General features: G+C 37.2%; 1 long non-coding RNA gene across 1 annotated transcript; it reads right to left on the bottom strand.

Annotated features, from left to right (window-relative positions):
• Positions 1-1,405: 1,405 nt before the first annotated feature.
• Positions 1,406-22,997, bottom strand: LOC113491450. Its single transcript, XR_003400405.1, has 3 exons — positions 22,508-22,997; positions 20,722-20,724; positions 1,406-1,511 (listed from the first exon to the last, which is right to left on the bottom strand). It is a non-coding gene; the product is annotated as an uncharacterized LOC113491450 (long non-coding RNA).
• Between the last annotated feature and the right edge of the window lie 612 nt (positions 22,998-23,609).

The following is a 23,609-nucleotide window of genomic DNA, read 5'->3' on the forward strand; positions in this document are numbered from 1 at the left end:
AGAACAAAACAAACAAACAAACAATCAAACAAATGACAAAACAACAAAAAACCAACAAACAAAACAAAACCTAAATAACCAACAAAAATCAGTATTAAAGAAAGAATAGACAGACAGAACTCACGTCTTAACTATAGATGCTGCTAAAGCCCAAAACCTGACTTGAATTGTACACCTAAAATCAAGGGCTAGCACTTTTCTACGCTCCTACTTCACATATAGAGAGGAATGAATACAGACTAATCTAAATTGTAATTTCATAGGTTGTTTATACTGCATAAATAAGGTACAGCAGCTGTTTGAAAGGCAATTTGAACTAAAAGGTCTCTGCATTGAATCCTAAAGTATTTATATTCGTTTTTTTTTACATTGTGTTCTGTTTTCAGAATCACTGGGAAATTTGTTAAATCACTGGTGTACTTGTTAAAGTTTAAAGAAAATGTAATATTGCATGAATACTGGCTACCCTTAGACTTCCTTGAGTCTAAACGTTTGTAGCTAAATACAAAACCTTTGACATATCTATCTTTACTGAACCAAAACAAACTGCAGCGAATTCTTGTTTAAACTCCATCAGCCATGATGATTATACCATATTTGTAATGAAGCAAGGCCACTTAATAACACTGCAAGGAGACATTTCATAGAGTGTAACAGTTTTTACTGTATATATGGTTTCACATGTCATTAGCCAGACTTTTCAAACATGTTCCAAGTAGCTTACAGAAAAAACACTAACATGCTGAAACAAGATTTTTAGCAGAATCAATATCACTGAATGGGTAATTATTTTTTTTTCCAACTTGCTATTGGTAGATACTCTAGCAAGATCAGAACAATATAATCTTAATATACTGCTCTGCATGTCTCTAGTGCTGAACCTAAAATCCCAGTCCTCCCCAGGAGTATTGCCTATAATATGTTGGGGTTTAATTGAAGTTTTATTTAAGTTTTTTCCTCTTTCAGGTAAGAAATTGAACATAAAAAAGGTTCTTGTTCTTATTCTTATCAACACCTGATCCCCTTTAAGCAAGGAAGCTAATTAGTTAAGCTTGTGCAAGGTTCTTCTTATCCTGGCTTTCTACCCCATGATATCCCTGGCTTCCTAGTGAATTCAAATAGACAAGATATATCTATAATATCTTGTGAGCAAATCAATTTTTTGACCTATCTTCTTCCCACACCCTAAATGTTACATTCCTTATTGCTCAACACCATTATTTGAACAAGATAGTGTCCAATTCTTCTGACTTTCCTGCTACTCTAGTTCACCAGTTAAGAACCTTGACTGGGAGTAGGCTGAATATCCAAAGTGTGAGGGTGACTTAACACTGCTCATACGGGCATGAGGGTTTTATCCATCAGAGTATGAGCTAATATGAGGATTGGGGTCCTTCAGAAAAAAGAGTGAGTGTGTTCTGGAATAAGATATTATGGTCTGGGGGTGGATGTGCAGCTTCTCATTCTCATGACAGAGGACATATAGGAAGGAAATAAAACCAGGTGGAATTCTGAGAAATTTTTTTGTAAGAATTGTCTGCCCTAAGGAAACACTTCTAGTTAGTATTTTCATCTGTCTGTCTTTGAGGAAAGCAGAACTGAATTCTGAGAGGTCAGCTGAGGAGGTGGGAACTGGTAGGGAGAATGTAGGTAGGTAAGTAACTCTTCTGATAGCTAGCAATCGGGTTAACATGATTTGGGAGATCTATGACAAAGAGGGAAAGCAAAGCTATGTTTATGCTTTTTAATAAATATTGTAATAACACAAAGATAAGTGATAAAAAGTAAGGAATTTGACTGCAAATTCTCATATCTATTTATCTGATTATATTACTTATTAGAAATGCTGACTTTAAATTCTTCTGATAATGTTCTTCGAGCAAGGATTCAATTTTGTGATTGTATATACAATACGATACAGTGCTAATATATTTTGCCCCTGGGTGACTGAAATACTATTATTTAACCATTGTTTATGATTATTCACTCCTTACAGGTTTAGATATGTTGTTAAGTCACTTAAATAATATAATTCTTTCTTTGATTTCAGGAGATTTGGAACCCAGGTGGTTTTCCTCCCCTCTCTGTTTAGATATTAGTAATTTACTTAAGCAGTACAGGAAGGGGGGGAAAAAAAAAAAAAAAAAGATAAAACCTTTGATTGAAAGGCACACTTGTGTGGTTATATCCTGTATTTGCAAACAGTTTTGTTCTTGCTTCATTCATCTGAACAATCTTTTATATTCACAGACAGGAAATAAGGTTAAGATAATGTGTTATTATTTGCAAATTAAGGACTTGAAGGTGTTGAAAAAAAGTTTTCTTTGTATGTGTGTGTGTATGAGTAGAAACTTATCTAGAAATATGAAAAAAGAAAAATGCAGGTGGGAGCTTTTCTACTTTTCATGCACTTCATCTGGATGATTTGATTCAAAAATTGAAAAGTTTAACAAAAAGCAAATAAATTGCTTTTGCAGTTTTCCACAAGAATAATGCCATGGACCTCACTTGAGATAAAAACACTATCTCACCAAGCAAAACTTGACCAGGTTTGCTCTGAGACATTTCCTATACTTTTCTCTTTATCAGAATGATGACAAAAAGCAGAAGACATACTGGTTTGAATTTGGATTTTTTTTTTTTTTTTTTTTTTTAAATAGAATAGTTACATAAGATAAATTTAATTGCAGACATGTATTACCCTTTTAGACTTTTGGGGGTCAATATGGAAACGTGCTGAAATATGGTTTCTTTAGGAGCGGTCCAGCTTGCTCAGGGTAGGCATCTGCTCTGCTCTAATCGCTCTGTCCTTTTTTAATATGGAGAGAAATAAACCTTGCTAACATCTAATTTTATCTATTCTGAAAAATCTAGACTAGCTGTGGTGAATTGCTCCCTGAGCTTTTGTATTTCTTTCTGATGATCACAGAGAAAGTCCAGAAAGGGACTGTGAATGGCCATGCTGTACTTGTCCTGATTTACTCTTTGGATCTTGAAGGGTCAGATAATGTAGCTCATGTTTCTATAACCGGAAAGACAGAGATCTTTTACTGGGCTTGTCTGTGAGCTCGACACTTATAACACCAGAGATTTTGACTTGACACACCTAAAATGTTCCATTTCTCTTGTTAGTACTAGAAATATGATGAACTGTGTGATGTTTGTTAAGTGTTTCACTTTGCTTTTTTAACAGTGGTATTAATAGCAGACATTTTTCACACATTCTATCCTGTACGCTACTTGCATCTCTTTGACATGATTAAAAGAATAAATGGAGTCTCTCTGGTCTGTAGCTGCCCACACAAAGGTCCACTTCTTGACTCCATTTCCAAATCGGTTATGACATTTGAAATGTCCTAGGATATTCTGCTTTTCCTCCAGGTGTTACTGCAGAAGACCAACATTTCTTGCATAACCTGTTTTATTTGTCATCTCTATGTCAATATCTCAGGTACCCCAAGGTGCCTCAAATAGTTCTCGTTATAGTTTTCAGTTTTATACACTGCATCAAGCCAGGCTGAGAGTTATATTTATAAGTGTCTAGATGTAGGCTCCTCACTCTTTTGATTAGATCTTCATTACATAGCTTGAATCTTCATTATGAACATGAACACATGGTAGCTGATATATCCCTGCAGAACCGCAGGTTGCTTTTGGGACTGGCAAACATGAAACAAGACCGACAGGAAAACTGCATCACTCCATCTTGGAAAATATTGTTTTCTTAAACTGCATAAGAAACCTTTGTATAGGCAGCTGAATTAAACCTCTATCTGACAGGCAAATCCCTAAATTCCAGCCCAATTTTTTTTTTTTTTTTTTTTTTTTTTTCGGTTTGCTGTATTTCAAGAAGACTCCATAAGAAGAAACTTTAGGGGGGAAAGGCAACTTATTGGGTTTTATGGAGCCTGCTATAGTCCTGTCCAGTATGATCCAAGAAGCTGTATCTTGCCATTACTAGGAAGTTTAACATTAAGGAAATCTTCAGTCATCTTGTTGACAGGAATCAAGGATCTTTTGAAAAATAAATGGTCAGCCTTTGGTGTAATTCAGTCACCTAGACATAGGTGTGTAGATGCACCTAAGGGATCCACATGTTCCCAAATATATACCCTTTTACTGTGGCAGCTGGGTACCAGGTGGGTACCCCTAGGGCATCTCAAGTGTGCCTACACTCAGGAAAATGCATCGCCTCCTCGTAAGTTTTCAGGTAAATAAAATTAACATTAAAAGCACTTAGAGACAGAAGGATTTTTAATTCATTCTGTTTATCACTTATTATTTAAATATAGCTTAACAAGGCAAACAAAGCCGAGTGCCTGTATCCCATTATCTTTTTATATTCTGGAAAAAAAAGAGACAATGCACAAAAGTGTCTAAAATTGAGCAGCTTGTGGTTATGTTGCTATAGTTACAGGATGATCAGAGGCTTTGCTAAGCCAGAAAAAGAAATGAGCAGTTTCAGATAGTTTTGCACCTAGTCACTGCAGATAGTGCTATGTTTCCAAGTATGTGGATTTGGTCTGCTTTGCATTGGTGAAATGCAAAGAAGCCATTTGTCTCCCGAAATTTCTTATGAATAAAAACAACCTTTGCACTTTACATCTGAGAATTTCCATGTAGATTTCAAAGAAGAAAAACAGCTGCTTTAAATAGACGTGGTCAGAAAATGGTGGTGGGTTTTTTTTGTTTGTTTGTTTTTGTTTTTGTTTTTGTTTTCTCAAAATAAGTCTCTTTTTTTGATTTTTCATTACAAAATGCAACACATAACATTTTTCTGGCCACAGATCAAAAACTTCTGCTTTTCGGCTAAAACCTGTTACTTATAATTATATATATATATAAAAATCTATAATATGTTTCAATTATTGTTTCATAACAATATTATTGTTTCATAACAACAAATAGAGTCATGTGAAGTGGTCAGTTTGAAAAAAAAACATAAAACAAACAAAAACTCAACACATTCGTCACTAGAAAAAAAATCTCTTTAAAAATACCAATAAACATTCTACCTTTTGAAAATTAATTTCAGTATAGATTATGCTCACTCGGAGATGTCAGTGCTGGGGACTACGACTGAACTTGGAAAGTCCTGATGGGAATTGGTATGGAGAAACTGAGACAAGGAGTTGCATTTGCCCCAGCTGACAGTCTGTGACTGAACTTTTATCCCTTTGTATATAAAAAGTCTTTAGCTTACTTTTGCATTATGTTTTGCTGAATAAATGGAAAGCTTTTGTACCTAAATGTGAAGATTACAGAAGACTAAATAGTAACAAACGATATTCCTAATTCTTTCTGCTCCTCTAGTGAATTCTCATGCAGGGAATGAAGAACCTGCTGCTTCTAAACATGTCCGTCTAAAAAGACTTCACTGTCAATCAAAATATGTACTCTTATATAAAAAAGTCTTTATAGAGAATGGTTACCACCTATTGATAGCAGTAAGATAGCAAAGGGAGTTCATTCAGGCTTGGAAGAGCTTCATTTTACAGTGAAGAAAGAAAATAATTGAGATGAAATAAGACAATGAGATTAACTACAGTTTATCTATCAGGATCTGTCCATTTAAAGCACCCCAGAAAGGTGTGAAAATAATTAAACTTCAGTCCACTAGCCCTTTCCACCTATCTCTTGTCCATGTAGGCTTCTGCAGGCTGATGGGCTGCTTTGAGCAGGAAGTTGGACCCAATGGCCTCCAGTGAATTATTTTATGACATATGCTGTCTTTTGAGATCCTAATTCTAGAAAACTCTTTTCTATGTCCTTTGATACTTTAAGTTTTGCTGACCTTTGCTGTGGAAAAGGAAGAGCAATTGAAATCCCTAGATGCTAAATCAGGTGTAGCCTCCCAATGTCTCAGACCACATCCAACAAGTCCAAATTGCCTTCTATCAGACCTAGGCCTGTCAAGATCTTTGGGGGGAAACCAGGCTTCTGCTGACACTTAAAGCAGATACAGTGGTGCATCTGTTTGTCTCTTTATAATTTCTGCTATTATGGAAACATGAGAGAAACATATTTCTTCTACAGTCCCCCAAAATCTACAGCAAGGGCAAATGGCCCCTGATCTCAAGCTGCTGTCAGTTATGGTAATCAGGATTCTTGGTTTTGGTTCAGTAGAGCATCCTTGAATGTCTAATACCATGTGAGATACAACAGTACTTGTAAGATGTACATAAAATGTAGCAGTTATAACACAGAACAAATAGCAAACCCGCACCCTTCTGCACAGATACAGGGAGCTTAAAGTAGTCTCTGGATACCTATGCTTGAGTAGCTGAATTGAGCCAGGTGGCAGAAGACAGAATTCAGTTGTCTGTATATAGGTGTCCAGTGTCATATTAGGTACTCTGTAATCTCCTATCTGGCCTCCATCTGCTGGTTCAGAAACTGCAGATTATTTTTGGGTCCCATGTCCTACCCGCCAATCATGTATGGACTTGTGGGAAATCTTTGATGGTCTGGAACAGAACTAGATACTTCTGAGGGAACTGAATTTGGCCTCAGACTTTCATTGACTAAAGATAGTCAAATTCTCATAAAGAGAATTTAGACACATTAATCACTTGTGAAAACCTAATTTATATACCTACCTGTAGATATCTGTAGACTGAAACCCACAGTTACTTTCAATGTCAGTAGGAAGTTAATTACTCTATCTTTCTTTAATTCTTGATAAAGATCTAAGATGAGATTTATTTCACCTCGGTATAGATATCTAAAGTAGATCAGAAGAATCATTACCTGGAAGTGATTCAGTTACTGTCATGAGGGCACCTGGTTCCTTCTGAGATGTCTTAGGGAAACCCATGTGGTGTCCTGTCACTGGTCCAGAAGGCCACTGCTCTCCCATGGGTCTGATGTCATATATACCAGCCATATATGTGATGTCTTAGATGTCTAGGATGTCAGAATGACATTTGGTACAATTTGTGGCATAAATATAAGTTCCTTCCTCTCCTAATTATGAGTCCCACAAGAAACAGTGTAGATATGCAAAACTAGGGCAAGACATGTTCAGTTTCAGCCTACTGTATATCTCAAACTGCTAAATACAGTGACGGAGACCAAGATGAGAAGACTAGATGATGAATTTTCAGAGAAAATGCACAATAGTTTGCAGGTGAGATAATCACTTATCCCATAGTGTTCTCAGAGTTTCTAAAGAATGAATGAAAAATTGATGTTATTCATTATGCGTGCATTGCAGTTTTACTATTAGGTCAGTAATTTTTCTATCATAGAAAAATATCACCAAGGTAATTCATACAAGATATAAGAAACCTTGTAAGAGTCATCAGTGGGATAATGTGTCTTTGGGGTGAAAGGAGGGAAATTATCTGTCATCTTATGGGTAGATGTTAGTTGTTCAATGCAACTTAGATGTTTTAAGATATTTATACTGAGCTCTTAGCACAAAGTGAGTTAACTTTGATATTCGGAAAAAAAAAAAAAAAGTGATTTTGTCATACAAATATTTTTCTGCTTGAAAACTAATTCAATTTCTTTTGTGTACGTTTGTTTTTTTATTAATCTGGGAAAAAAACTAGAGGAGTTAAAACATAACTATATAGGGTTACACACTGCTGATACTAAATCAGTTTGTACAGAACTAGGTTATATTTACCGTACTTCTTCTGAAGCTAACTTCTCAATTTAATGAAAGATTATATGAAAATGCAACAATAATAATTTTGAAATAAAAGATGCGTGTGTGTCACCCAAAGTAATGCCCAAATTGTTCTGTTGGGCTATAATTTCTTAACAACATTTCTCACATTCTGAAAACCTGTTATTTATAAAAGAATTAAACAGCATCATCAGATGACTTAACTGACTCTGAAATTGTAGTATGAGGAAAAAAGTGGGAGTGAAGTGCCAGACTATCAATTGAAACATTATTCTAACAATGTCCGAGGCGATCAGAGAAGAAAAAAAGTCCATACTTCACCCCAAACTACCAATTAGGGAAAAAACACTTATGCATTTTCATGAGCAAATTAGGCTAGAAATCTCCACTGGAGATTGTTTGAAATTGGACTTTTTGTTTGTTTATTCGTTTTGGCTGGTGCATTACTAGATTGACAGAGATATTTTTTTCTTTCATAAATTCTTCTTGTTCTGTGCCCTTCATAATACTGGAGTAACAAGGAACAAGATTACAAAGGAGTTTAGGCTCCTAGTTTCAGTTAGATAATTGTCTACCTAAGACATATAATGTCCTGTAAACACCAAGATTTCTGATAGTTCTGCATAACGTTAATTGTCGTGCAGAAGAACAGACCAAGGCCAAAAATAAGACTAAAAAAAAAAAAAAAAAAAAAAAAAAAAGAACAAGATTACATGCAAGATTACACTTCATAATTAAGAGCAGATAACAATAGTGGACATATATAATACTTGCTCTACAGGTGTATTTTGAATTTATTTCAGATAAATACTAGAAACATGAGAACAAGGCTCTGATGCGATAATCTAATCGCTAGTACCCTGGGTTATTCAAGACACTTCAAGGTAGCTGATCTTCAGCTGCCTCTCCAAGGAGACAACAGGTCTCTTACAGGTCTTGTGTCATGTATGTCAGGTTGGGGTGAATGTCTCAGATAACCTGAGGATGCCTTTGCTTAGAAAATTAAATTGACCCTCAAGTGCCTGAGCATAATGCTGCCCTTATTACAAAGATGGGCTTAGAAATATCAAAATAGCTGTGTTGAGCAACAGACAGCAGGGCTATTAGGATGATGTCTGCCAGAAACTGAAGTCGTTGCCTTCATTCCTTCCAACACCTTGGTAGCAGCAGGCAGCACACCCTGACTGATTGTTTCACCTCCCACCCAGGTTCTTCCCCTCATCCTCTCCTAATTTTGCCAGAAGTTACTCAGCCCTGTCCCACCCTCATCCCTGTGATAAAACAAACACACGAAACAAAACAAAAGTCCACAAAACCCAAATCCGTATTTCTGCAAAATTGTGAGCTGACTCTGCTCTGTTATGAAGTATAATGACAAAATAACTGTTGGATTCTCTAACAAAATGTACCCTCACCAGCATAAAATTGACAGCCTAAGATACATTTATGGCAAATAATACTATAAAATCTGGACACTTCACATGCTTTATGATATCCCACAGAGGTAAAGAAGGGAGAATTATTTGACAACTGGGAGCAAGAGGCACAGAAAGGCAAAATGACTTATCTAGGCTAACATAAAACATCTGTGACAGAGAAGGAAGCTAAACCTGGGTCCTCTAATTTCTAGGTTTATGTTCTAGGCACTTGTTAATCCTTCCTGCTCCAAACCTGAAATCTTGGTGTTCTCCTTGATTCTGCATGTTTTTAAAGCAAGATTTTCAGAAATGCACCATTTTAGATGTTGGCTGAAGTCTCTCTCCACTGAACTGAAACAAAAAATGCTTTATCAAAGAAGCCATCTCTACAGGAATTAAACCAAGATTTTCTTCACTAGTTCATCCTGATCTAAGTAAAAGCTCAAACTCACATTTTTTTGCACACTGCACACAATTACATAAGAAATTCAGGATTATAACAAAGTCAACTAAGATGTTTATGTTGTTCAATACATTTTACAAGGCATCAGCATTTTTAAGCAGTACTGCTGTAGGTGTCAATTAGTAGCACACTGCCTTTCATACCAGTTGCTTCTCAAAAGAAAGCACCAGGAGCCTGATCTGCCTTTGCAGAAGCATAGAGTATCTTCTAACTTTTACCTGCTAAGCCAGCAATTCAAGACTCTCCATCTCCCAGCCCTGTATGGCTATCTAGGCGACACTGGATCATCCCAAACTGCAGTAGATACCTGTGTCTGGGCTTCTGAATGAAGCCCTAGGTCCATTCTCAGGATTCACTGGCCAGTAAGATCAACATTCTCTAGCCAGTAAAACAGTGGGCTCCAAGTAGTACTTCTGAGTGAGAAGCCCAGACTGAGGTTGTTTGCAAAATAAAACTTCTGATTTGAGAGGAGGCTGAGATTGCAGCCTCTGGGATTTTTCTGCTGCATCAGAAATTTATATCTTTAGTCTTTTTAGAAAGAGAGGGAGAGAGTAGGCTTTTAATTAAGGTTTGCAACACCCGGGTTACAAATATCAAGAAGCTATGTCATCTTTACAGCATCACTGAGTTTGGAAAGGGCCTCTGGAGATCACTGAGTACAACCTCCTCTGCTTGAGCATGGTTATAACAGGCTGTTCAGAGTGATGTCCAGTCCAGTTTTCATTATCTCCAAGGACAAAAACTCTACAACCTCTCTGGGCATTCTTTTCCAGTGTTTGATCAATAAAAAACAGGTGGGTTTTTTTATATTTGAGTGGATTTTCGTGTATTCTAGTTTGTGCCCATTACCTCATAGCCTGTCTCTGGGCACCACTGAAAAGCCTCTGCCTCCATCTTCTTTACTTTGATATGGATTAAGGAAAATGAGGCATTTCCACACAATAGTAAGAGCCCCTAGCATGTACTGATGTATGGGATTGTTCCTCCGCATGTGCTGCACTTTACATTTCCCATTCCTGAACTTCATAAATTTCCTGTTGGCCCATTCTTGCAGCCTATCAAGGTTCCTTTAAAAGTAATACAGTCATCTGGTCTGTCAACCACTCCTCCCGGCTTGGTATCTTCTGCAAGATGGCTGAGGATGAATTCTCCTCCATCATCTAGGTCATAAATGAAGAAGTTAAACAGTATTGGCTCTAATATTGACCTTAGGAGCACACCACTAGTGGCTGGCTCCCCAGGCACTAGTTAATTTAACTTTTTTTTTTTTTTTTTTTTAAGTCTAACCATCTAAAATTTACCTGTTTTATCAAGAAAGTGTTCCAAGATTCCTTTTAAGTCATAGGAGAGGCAGTGTCAAAGATTTGTGTTATCATAAAAGACAGGTACCTTAGACAGCAGGTTAGGTGAATATCACAATTCTTTAAAAATTAAATTGAGTTCTCACTAAAAGAATAGATTGAGAATGGGTCCACATCAAGATACTTTAGGGGCATAAGCATTCATCAACATTTTACTCTGATTTCAACTGTGTTGTAATCAGTGTCCACTCTGACTGGATTTCCACATGGACGTTGGAAAGACTTCCTCGAAAGAATTCTTTTGAATGGAACACATTTATCTGAAAATTTGGGGAAAAACAAACAAACAAACAAAAAACCCCCCAAAAAACCCACCCAAAACCAAACAACTAAAAACCTCACCTGTTGTCAAAAAGTGTCCATCTCCTAGGAAAATTCATCCCAATGTATTCTGCTAGTCAAGTCAGTGTATTCTGCAGAAAATATATATTAACTGTTCTGGGTAACTTGATCTTTGGTTGTGCACTGGCTGTATCATAGGTTAAGAGTAAGAATTGCAAGTGTAGCTAAATCCTTATGAGCTGTCACTTGATGGGTGCTAATAAGAATTGTGACCAGCAGCTCAAAGAAAGAACTGTCTTTTTTGTTCTAAAACACACTGCTTGACAGATTACAACAGAAGGGAAAAGTACAGCAAAACCCATGTGTGCCTTGCACTATGCACAATTTGAGCACTAAATAAATAAGCCAAACATAAAACAAAATTAAAACCAAAGTCCAACCAAAGTGGAATTTGAGAATATCCTAAAGAAATACGATATAAAATGTTGGATATATTTGAGATAAACAGCAGATGGCATTCTCAGGTGGTGGGAAAGATAAAAATGTGAATTTAGAAATGTTAGGAGTTTTGTAACTGCAGAAAAAGTCTGTTTGTTGGAATTCAGCAACAGATAGTCTAAAAACCTGTCTGCAGCTTTGCGGAGCACAGTTGCTTTACTTCTCCTCATATTGTCTCAGTGGAAATCTAAAACCATATCTGAATCTTTAAACTAAATGCAAGCCTCTGCCGATCAAAATAGCCACAAACACCCCCAGCCACACGCCATTAAAGCACCGGTAAGGGATATATGGTTTCCATGCAAAACAGTAGGATTACATTGGGTTACCTTCACTTGGAAATATTGTAGTATAAACCAACAGAAGTTAAGGTGTCCTTTAAAAGACCTGTGTTGTGTCTGTCTCTGTGAGTACTTATTTTTCTCAACAGGAAGGTCTTGGAAGTTTAGAGGTATGGTATAAATAAAAATAAAAAAAAAAAAAAAAAAAAAAAAAAAAAAAAAAAAAAAAAAGCTGTATGAGTTTCACAGCAGGAACTCAGTTTTGTTTCTAGCTTTAACTCTCTTGTGCTACCAAACTGCATTCAGTAAGTGTGTGATAACCTTATACAGAGTTTAGGAATTTCAGTTTCATTTTTGGAACAGTATGTAACCCGATGCTTTCTGGATATCTTCTGCTATTACTTCATCATGGTCAGAGAGAGGAGAAAAAAAGATTGAATCTGATAGAGTTATCTATGGACAGGATTACACTGAGGATCAAAATCACCTGAATCCCTCTCTCTTCTGAAGAGCAAAAATCTGGAAATATATCTAATTTTTAATACATAACTACATCTGTTTTCTACCATCCCTTTCCTTTGAAAATGCCCTAAAAAAAGATTAAAGTAATCAATGTTTATGATTAATCAAGAAGAGCAGAGCTTGATGCTCAGAGATAAGGAAAGAGATGAATGACAAAAGAATCTTTTTGTCTAATTTCTCGACCATCTCAGGAAGAAGGAAAATGTCTATGGAGGGAAGAATATGACTTCAGCTCATCTTCATAATTAGAAAGAATAACCATGTGCAGTAGATCAATAAGATTCTTGATGAAATTTTAAAAATAATATGAGCCTGGAAGAAAAGATTTAAGTGGTTTTTTGTTATGTTTTTCCTCATCTAATTTTGTATAGGTCTATAGCTAGCTAAAGTAAGCATCAGGTTTTTGGAACTCTTTGTGAAGACTAAAGGGTGTGATTGACATTCCCACCTTAGCTGGTAAACTAGAATCACTACAGAATCAAAGGGGAGAAATAGGTATTTTAGGGCCCAATTCACCTACTCACATTGAATGTGTTTTTGGGGTTTTTTTATGATGAGATAAATAATATTCCAGAAATATTTTTTTCCCCCTTGACTGTAAAAGAAACCCAAATACTCAACTCAGATAAGGGTGCAGACTTCCATGTTTAGTCAGAAGAATCTCAAAGAAGTTTATCCGCTTGGCATACTTGGGCAGTGGTAGCCTAAGTGAGATCTGTTCCTGCGAAAGATGAGAAACAGAAGGGCCGTGCCTCTGGAATAAAGAACAAAAGAGCTAGTAATAAATAAATTTTAAAAAATCTAATCTTTTATGCAGGCAAACTGAAGATAACCTTGATGTAATGAGGGGGGAGTTCAGACAAAGAGAAGAGGGAGTATTGGAACAATGTTGAGAATTTTACACTTAGAAATATTTTTTTCATTATTTTTAGTATCATTTGGTCTATATTTCAAAGAAAATACCTTTCTCAGAGTGGCAGCATTAAGGGAAAAATCTGGACAGAACCTTTAGTGTCCAAGTATTAAAGAAGCTTGATAACTCTCAAGTGTCTTTCAGGAAAAACAAATACACAAAAGAAAGTCACAGAGGATTCATCTGTCTATGTGTCCTAATGTTTAACAGATGCTAATAACTACAGGAGTGTTATGAGAATTCATTAATGAGTCCTGGTAAAAGTAATACAAGGAAGCAGTTTTTCCGTACAATGAGCTTACTAGGAATGCTGCACTTTTGCCTCTGTTAACTTTATAGTAGATAAGTAAAACATTTTCCTGGGCATGAAGAGACAAAAAGTCTTTTAAATACATTTACAATAAAACCTGCATATAAATTAGTCATAATTGTGAATTTCAATGTGTATGTGATACATAAAATATAAAATAGATGATGGGTTGTTTGTTTTTTTTTTTTTTTTCTGATTTCCAGATGTGTATAGCAAAATTAAGGGATTGTCTGCCACTTTAATGCAAATAGCGAAATAAAATTGTCCCACATGTTTATAAAGCATATATCATATAATACCAGCATTACTACATGTTTGAGGGCACTGCGAATCTTCTGTTCTCTGCCTGAAGAACTCCTGTCTCATTGGGTCTCCTGCTTGACAAGGGTCACTCTTTTCTACTATAATATGAATAGTGATTGACAATTAGTCTAATTTCACTGCTTCAGTTCTACTTAGAAAATTTTGAAAGGTAAGATTCCCCTTAAAACAAACAAAAAAAAAGTCGATTGTAGGGATACAGTGATAATTTAAGGTCTATGTGTACATTCTTATTTATATTGTCTCTGCACACGTTACTCCCTGTTTTGGCTATCACTGAGCCCAAACCCTACTGTGGGTAATAGGAGGAATATTGCCATTTTTATCTCTCCTTGTCACTTTCTGTCTACTCTAAAGGCAGTGTGACATACTATGAAGAGCTATCAATAATATTCATTCTGTGTTTGTTCAGCGCGTAATACTTGCTTCCCGATCTTCTGAAGTACCAGGCCCCAGTGGAAACCAAGGGATCAAGAGGAAGATGAAACATCAGCGTTGATGTGTGAAGTTGTATCCAAGCGGATGACTGGATCACTTTGCAGCAGAGCAGACAGCCGAGCTTTGGACAGACTCCAAATTTGGAACGTCTGTTTTGCGGAGCAATTGGCGTTAACTTTATTTGTTGCATAAATGGATGTTCAGGCTCCGGAGAACAATCGATGTAATTGTTTCTGAACATTCTCAACTTCCCATTTTTATTCCCCCGGTAATTCTCTGTGAAGTCCCAGGGATGATACACTGATCTAAGGCAACTAACAAAGTTTGGAATTCAGTCAAAGCTTTTGCTAATTGTTACCATTGCAGAGAGATTTCTTTTGAGATGAAATGTGATATATTTATAAATACATAAAATTATTTTTCCCGGTAGTGTTATTGCATGACCTTTTAACCATCTTTGCATGGGATAAATATTCTCTTTATTATTAATTAATAAAAAGAGTTGCTAAAAACTTTCGTGCAGTGACTTTTAATTCTCTTGCTGGCAAGAAAGTCTCCTTGGGAAACCTCCGTTTATTTAGCTGCATATAACCTTTTGACCCTTCTTTCTGTCTTTAGATCCCTAACAGCACCATTAGAAGCGGTTCAAAATTGAACCTTCTGTTACAGAGGAAATTCTGATATTTTAAACAAAATCAAAAGAACTGCAGTGGCTTGTGATAAATGGTCACTGTTTTATATGAATGTAATAAGAAGCAAATATTACAAAAAATCATAGAAAATGGATCAAAAACAGGCCTAGGACAAGTCATTATTCCTTATTTCTAATGCAAGCTTAGTATAATCTGTTTTTTCTCACATTCTGTTTTTCTGATCAAATTTTTAAGGCCACCTACAATTGAGTTTCCACACCTTTCCGAGTAATCTATTTCAATGCTTTATTAGCCTTTTTAATCTTGCTTCCTTCACATTTAATTTGAATCCCTCTTCCATTATAGTAAACTTTGTACTTTTTGTGGTGTCTATGATGGAGTATCCATTAAAATTCAAAACAGAAAGCTCTCTAAACTCTTTCCCCCTTTCAGCAATCTTTTTACATATCTGAAGGCACCAACCTAAATACATTCAGTTTCTTCAGTCCTTCCTCATATGTCCGGATTTCTAGATTATTAATTTTGTTCTTTTTCACGTGAATACCTCCAGTAGATTTCTTCCTTGAAATCTAGTGTTCCAGACTGTACAAAACATTCCAACTGAAAAGCCCCAGGAATGTCATTTCCTTTCTGTATTACATGTATTTTTTAAAAATTGATATTATAATTGGTGATTGAGTTAAGCAAAAATCCAATGTTAAGGAAAAAATCAAATGTTTCATTTTGATGAGACTGAAAAACTCTGTTTCAGCTTTTTGCCTAAATACCATTCCTTTTGAAGAAGGCTTGTGTGGACGATTGTGGTGATTCTGACAACTCAGCATTTTTCAGGCAACAACAAAAAAAAAAAGTCAGAAAATTTAGACTGGCTCTGAAAAATTTTGGGAACTCAATGGAATAAACTGATTAAATATATTAAAAAAAAAAAAAAAAAAAAAAGAGGGAAAACACTCCGGAGAAATATCACAAAGGAATTTTGACACTAAAATGACCTTTTCTTTATTCTAGTGGTGTCCATTATGAGTTTTCTACTGATTTTGAATTTACAAGAACAAAGTTCAGAAGCTGAGTTGCCGGGCAGCAATATAAAACACCGAGAGAAAACAAAAGTTTCTCACTGCAGTTGTCCCGCACCTCCACTGAGCTTATTCCTATTTTACATCCCCACTTTCATAGGAAAACATTACAAGTTACAGAGATTTACCATTATTTCCTGCCATACTCAGAACCTATTGTTCAAATTGCCTACTGTCTTGATGGTGCACTTTTATTTATCTAAAAGCACTATCCAGGGGCCCTAATAACAATTAAGTTGCTTGAACATAAATAGAAATGCGGTGCTAGCTCAGAAGAGTTTACAATATGCTAGTCAATACTATTTTCAGTTGAGCTGAGGTAGTTTAATAGCAATGTTACATCAGATAAAACATCCCCAAGGACAAAAATAAATAAATAAAAAAAGCATAAAGCGCTTTGGATTTTGAAGAGATGTCCATATAATTGATTTTTCCTTCCATTAGTCAGTCAGCTGAATATTTCCTTTAACCTCTGCTAATGTTGCATCTTTCGTTTTTGTTCTTTAAGGAGAATATTTCTGCAGAGGTTTTGCAGGCAATAAATACAGGAAAGTTAAAGAATATTTGTAAACCTGCAGGACCCAATAAAATGCTAAGGAACAATGAAGAATACTGTTATCATTGGTGATAATACTGAGTTCCTGCTTCAGTGAAAGGACTGATTCTGTGATGGTCAATGAAACAATTAGTAACATTAGCTGTTTTGGTAAATTACTTCTAAAGAATGAAATCCTGTGCTCAGCATAAAATTAAAGAACCAGGTAATAAAAGACTTTGAAGAAAGTACAAGGATGCAGAACATCACTTCTCTATAGGATGCTGCTTGTTTTTTATATGCTTTCTCCCTACATTATTCAATCTTTAGTGGATGTCTACTGTGTTTAAATAGCACCCACAGAGGCTTTGCCTTTCAGTTCATAGTTGTCACTAAATAAGATGTCTGAAAATAGAAGAGGGTGCTCAGGTTAGTGGTTGGATAAGGCAGACATAAAAGAGAAAAGAAATGAAGAAAACAAGATTTTTTTCGGAATAAGGAAAAACTCATTTTGTATCAATGCACAGCATTGTATTTGATGCAAAATGACTTGTGTAGGTGTGTCCGAGTTCTTAGTCTCCTTTCTGCACAAATTTTATTTGATAGAAATTTATTTGGATCCTATACCCATGCATTCTTTTCCAGTTGCAGCTATACCCTGATTTTAACTACACAGGCCGATGTTTTCAGTCCTCTTAAAACTCGGTTTTCCACTGAATTTCTTATTAGTTGAAAAATGTTTGGGGTTTTGGGTTTTTTTTTTGGTTGTTGTTGGTTTTGTTTGTTTGTTTGTTTGTTTTTTAATTTAAATAATGACTAATAATAATAATTTCTAACTTTATTAACTGTCATGCTCATAGTCTCAGAATCTTGATCTCAGGTTCCTTGAGGCCCATGGTCTCAATGGGCTTGAAAATTGATGTACTCAATGGGAATTCCCCCTACACCTTCTGCATATAGAAATGTGAGAAGTGCTTGTGTGTTTACTGCCTCATGCCAGTGGATATCTCTTGCCTAATGGCTTCTTCAGTGTACAAAATCACTCAAAATCTGAGATTTCTCTTAATCCTCTTCTGCCACCCCAAATATCCAAAGACGACTACTCCAAATAAAACAACTGTGTCCACAGCTTGAATTAAACCCTTGTATGAGTCTGTAGTCAGTCCTTGCCTGCAGTGACACAAGAAAGTAATTCCAATTCAGTAAAATTAATTCAGTTTACACTTCCTATTGATCTTTTCGATTATTTTTTTCTTTTAGCTAAAGGAAAAAGGCTTGCCAAACTGCCAGCAAATGGGTTGTTTCTGGGGTGTGGAGGAGCTCTCTAGAATATAGGGCAGGCTGACAGTTATTTCCTTTCCCTGAAGACAGACTGATAATATTTCCCATCATTTCTTGGTGCTAGAGTGATAAGAAAAAAATCAGAGCAGACAATTGATAGTGACAAAAAGTTATAAGATTTAAGGAAGCCCCTGTGAGTTATGATAATTTAAGCAGAGAATGTAGAAAACTGACAGATTATCTTCAAAGAGCCAGTAACATGCACAGATATGATGAAGGACTCTAACTCCCTTGAAAGGGTGAATGTGGAATGATCAGCAAATGAAGGCAATGAAATCTAGAATTCATTGTAAGCTGCCTTATCTAGATGCCACCGAGGAAAATAATAGCCTTCCTGTTGCTTTGTACTGACTGATCACTAATAATTGTCAAACACCACTACTAGACTGATTTCTGGACTTATCCTCTTTTTTTTTTTTTTTTTTTTTTTTCCTTTCCAGCGTGTCACCTTTAATCTCGTGTCTGTTCTGAGACGTACTGTATCACCTACTTTTGGAGATTAGTTCTATTAAAAGGGGACTTAATTTGTCCGTTAGCTCTATCAGCAGTAGCTTTTGGCACCTATTTCTAGCACAAGGCACGTGAAAACAGAAGTAAAATTTCCTTTTTCCAGTTCTGGAAAAAATTGATATCATATAATATTATATGACTGTAATTCATATTTAAACCAACTTTCACCGGCCAACTCCTGCCATCCTGGCAGAATAACAAAATCTGGAAGTGACTGCAGTTGTTAGTTTGCTCTGTGATCCTCTTCAAATGAACTTCAGAGCCATTTCTGAATTATCTTGTGTTTATTGTGCAGAATGGGGAGTATTACAGAACAGCTACTTTCACTCCCCATCTGGTAACTAATCTATATCTGCATTTTGACAACCGAGTCCCCGAGGGCCATTTCACAGCAGAAGTGAATGCACGTTGCAAATAACTCCTGCTCATGGCCCAGGATTTACACAGAAGTCATTGTGTTATACTTTCTCCCTGCTGTTCCTCCTAATTTCACCCAGATGGGAGACTCCAAGGTTTAACCTATAAGGCTGAGACCGTTAAACTCACATATCCAATCTTTCAGGGAGTTTCCTAACCAAAGGGCACTAGGAGTGTTGTCTGACTTCTGCTGGCTCACAGGTGCAATCAGTGCAGTTCCCACACTAGGTTTTATCTCCAGACTGGGAGAGGTTTGTGCTGAAGGGTTGCCTGAACCCAGGGGAGGAACTATCTCAGCCTGTGCTGTTCAGACTAATGAGTTTCCCACAACTCCACTGCAACCCCAGAAGTTGCGCTGATACTTTCTCAAAGCTGTAGACTGGCTGCATAAGTGTGAGAAATTCATCCTGGTAGGAACATCAATTCAGGTGTTCTGCAGGACTATGCGTTCCCAGTTCCATCACATTTGGCGTATATAGTAAAATATGGGCAAGAGTTTAACGCAATGAACCTAAAAAAAATTCAGTGTCTTCAAGCAGACTGCTTTTGCAGCCTGTTCATGATTTACCCCAGGAAAGGGTGGCAGGAGGAGACGGCTGTGATCTGGGTTAATTTTCCTGCTGGGCTGCCTGCAGTCTGTATAACAGAGGTTAAACACCCATAGCCGGTGAGAAAATGTTTTCAGGAGTCAATACAGCAGGACTTCGATGGCGTAAAGCAAACTGTAACACACATCAACGTCATCAAGGGGCAGTGTTTGCTGCAATCAGTAGGTAGCCTTATTTTAATACAAGATATATCCCTCTTGGGAGACTATTATCTTTTCCATGGAGGGAAAATGGACTTGCTGATCTAATAGATCTTCTCAATTTCAAAATATTACTCTTCTATAATAACACCGGCAGCACTTACTGCCAACAACATAATGTATCTCAGAACAGCATTTATGGTTCAGCACAGAGTAGAAGGGAGGAAAAACACACCAGAAAAGGGCAGCCCAGTGTATTTGGGGGTGTGTGTTTGATAAGCTTTGCAATCATAAATCATGATGGGTACAAATTAGTTATATTTGATTAATATTTATTATCATTTTGTCTGCCTGTACTTGAAAGAAATGAGCAGTTGAATAGACTTTGCTTAGAAGGATGCCCAGTTAGTTGTTCTGGAGTTTCCTTTAAGTACTGCTTTATTCTTTGCAAATCCTGTTTCGGGTAATTTCCTCTCAGCAACAGCACAGCAGTGAGTCATAAAAAAATTAAGAAATGACAGCTGATGCAGTATTAAAGTTGAACCTTGATTTCCAGCTTGTTCTGGTTTAGATACTTCGCTCCATCAGGAGGCTCTGTTGTCTACTTTTAGGCAATTTATTTCATGTCTCTCTGTTCCTTTTGTTCTACATTGGCCAGGCTTGAATTTTCAGCAGTTGATCAACATGTGTCAATGGACCAGCATGAGATATTTTCTGCCATACTGGGTGGACTCTATCAAATAACTTTGTGCTAAGCCTGAGCCTAGTTATCCTATTCAGTGTTGATCTGAATGATGGAATTGTAAATTCTGGTTTAACTGGCGGGAAGAGAAATGCAGAAGTTATGAGCCCTGGGGAGACCAGAGTGGAAAGTTGCGCAAAAAATTTGAAGAAATTGTTTGAATACCAATTCATGGGCTGTTTCTATACTAATAAAACCAGGTATAAGGTGCTACACTTCTGAGAACAAAATCAAATCCATATAACAGAGAAATAACTTGCTAGATAGAAGTGTGAGAAATAAACCACTGCAGTTGAAATTTTACTAGGATGAGGGTGAACTGTGTAATCCTGAAACAAAAAGAGCACATTCCCTTCTGGGCTGTTTTGATGGGATTTCTGTCTGTAAGCCTCAGGTGACAATTATGTTAATATACTCAGCTGGATCCTTGTTTATAGGGCATTGCATATAAAAGGAGATGAAAATCAAGAGAAGGACAAAGGAAGATCTAGAAAGCAACATTACTGTGGATTTGCTTTATCTAGAAAAGGGAATCTTGATTCAGCTGGCAAAACATGGCCGCCTAGGAAAACTGGAGATGCCTCATGTCATCATTTGCAAAGAACAAGGTGATGTGAGGGAGGTGGAGGCCAGGCAGGTTTGCTAAGACATTTGAAATAGTGCCAGGCGTCTGTCTTTGGGAAACTGAATCACTGGCCAGAGGACAGAAAGGAAATATCATCATCTTTTAATATCTAGAAGATAGCTATTATTATTATTAGTGAGATATTAGCAAATACAATACCCTAGATTTCAGGAGAGCAGATTTTGGCCTCATCAGGGATCTGCTTGATAGAGCTCTGGAGAGAAGAGGGCCCCAAAAATGAAATAGTAATCTGTTGCCAGCAACACCAGTCTGTGTAGTGCGGTGACACGCTGGAGGGAAGGGATGTGCCATGCAGAGACACCTGGACAGGCTGGAGAGGGAGACCTGTGCAAATCACATGAGGTTCAACAAGGCCAAGTGCAAGGTCCTACACATGGGTCGAGTCAATCCCAAGAGCAAATACAGGCTGGGCAACGGGCAGATTGCGAGCAGCACTGTGGAGTAGGACTTGGGGGTACTTGTGGATGAAAAACTGACTATGAGACAACACTGTGCACTCAGAACCCAGAAGGTCAACCATTTCCTGGGCTGCATCAAGTGTGGCCAGCAGGTTAAGGGAAAGGATCCTCCCCCTCTACTCCACTCTGGTGAGACCCCCCTTGCAGTGCTGGGTCCAGCTCTGGAGGCACCAAGATCAGAAGGACATAGACCTGCTGGAGTGAGTCCAGAGGAGGCCACGAAGATGATCAGGGCTCTGGAGCACCCCCCTGTGAGGACAGGCTGAGAGAATTGGGGGTGTTCAGCCCAGATAAGAAAAGGCTGCAGGGAGACATAGTGGCCCTCCAGTACTTAAAGGGGCTACAGGAAGGATGGGGAGGGACTCTTGATCAGGGGCGTAGGGATAGGAAAAGAGGTAAGGGCTTTAAGCTGAGATAGGGTAGATTTATATTAGCTGTAAGGAAGAAATTTTTTACTGTGAGGGTGGTGAGACACTGGCTCAGGCTGCCCAGAGAAGCTGTGGCTGCCCCCTCCCTGGAAGGGTTCAAGGCCAGGTTGGACAGGGCTTTGGGCAACCTCGTTTTAGGGTAAGGTGTCCCTGCCTGTGGTGGGGGGGTTGGAACTAGATGATCCTTAAGGTCCCTTCCAACCCAAACCATCCTGTGATTCTATGAAAATCACAAAGATTTAGGTTTTCATCACACAAGCCTCTATACCTAGGAAGATGTGCTCAAAGCTTCTGAAGGTGCTTTGAAGAGGAAACATCAGATTCTGGTAGAATTTGGGCAACATGAAAGTGGGTCCATGTTGTTTCTAGGAGCATGGAGTGGTCTTCACATTACACTGCTTTTCAGAAATGTTATTAGAAATTATATTCTCAAACTCTTGCTAATCTTCATCAGAACAATAAGAAAATGAATCTAAATTTCTTCATACTAAGACCACTGATCTTTTACACAGCCACAATACCCAGGATCAAATTTGGTGTGTTGTAGAGCCACAACTTCTTGGAAGAAACAATTTTCAGGAGCTTTCCCTGAAAGTGTACTCCTCTTTCCTCACCTGCATTTTAAACTGTGGATAGAGTTTAAAATAATTGTGGCAGCAGAATATTATAACATCCATCTGGTCTCAGTTACATGCTACAATTCTTCTCCTAGTTTGTTTGACTCATCCCCTTGGAAATACTGCCTGAACTACTCATGTCATCTTCAAACCCATTTAGCCAAAATGACCCAGACTTGGGAACAGATGTAAGCCTAACACATCTGCAGTTTTAAAAACCTACACCAGCAGCAAATAAATAAGTGCCTGAATAGGGCAGTGTTAGCAACACTGTCAGTTTAAGGTGAGAAAGGAGATACGGTGACTGTCTATAAAAATGAAAAATAGCTTATGAAACAGGGACATGTCCTACAACCTGTTTTTGAAGCCACTGTTTTCACACCTATATCCTTTAATACATCCATATAAACCTATAATAATAATAATAATAATAATAATAATAATAATAATAATAATAATAATAAAAAAATAGAGGGCATAAACCAACATGAAGAAGAACAACAAAACCACCCCAGAGAGAAGTTCCTGCTGTGATTCAGTTGGCTGGGCTGGGAGCTGCATGGCCAAGATGCTCCTGGAGCATCTTAGTCTTGTCTATACTTTTTCCGTACATCTTCCAGAAATGTTGGTACTTGATAGCTGAGTAAAAGGTGACCATATCAGTATTAATTAGAGTAGTTCTTTCATTGGTGAAGCTTCTTCTCCAATTTTGGTTTGTTTGTTTTTTTTTTAAGGAAAGTGTTAGAGGATTACAGAAGCTGGAAAAATAGATATGAAACATTCGCTTTCCTATAAGCTGTTAAAAGGGCAAATCTAGTAGAGGAAAAGAAGCAAAAAGAAAGCAAAAAGAAGAATGCAAGTGAAGAGAAGTTTCTGAGGTGTTACTTCTTGTGTCTGTTGATACACAGGGGATTCAAGATGTGGCCAGTTCTTCCTGTTGGGTTCAAGGTTGAGGTTAGCACTCTAAAACTACAGTGATTGTGAAGGACAAGAAG

The sequence above is a fragment of the Athene cunicularia genome (assembly GCF_003259725.1).
Source record: "Athene cunicularia isolate RWA chromosome 1 unlocalized genomic scaffold, athCun1 chr1_part2, whole genome shotgun sequence".
Taxonomy (NCBI): Eukaryota; Metazoa; Chordata; class Aves; order Strigiformes; family Strigidae; genus Athene; species Athene cunicularia.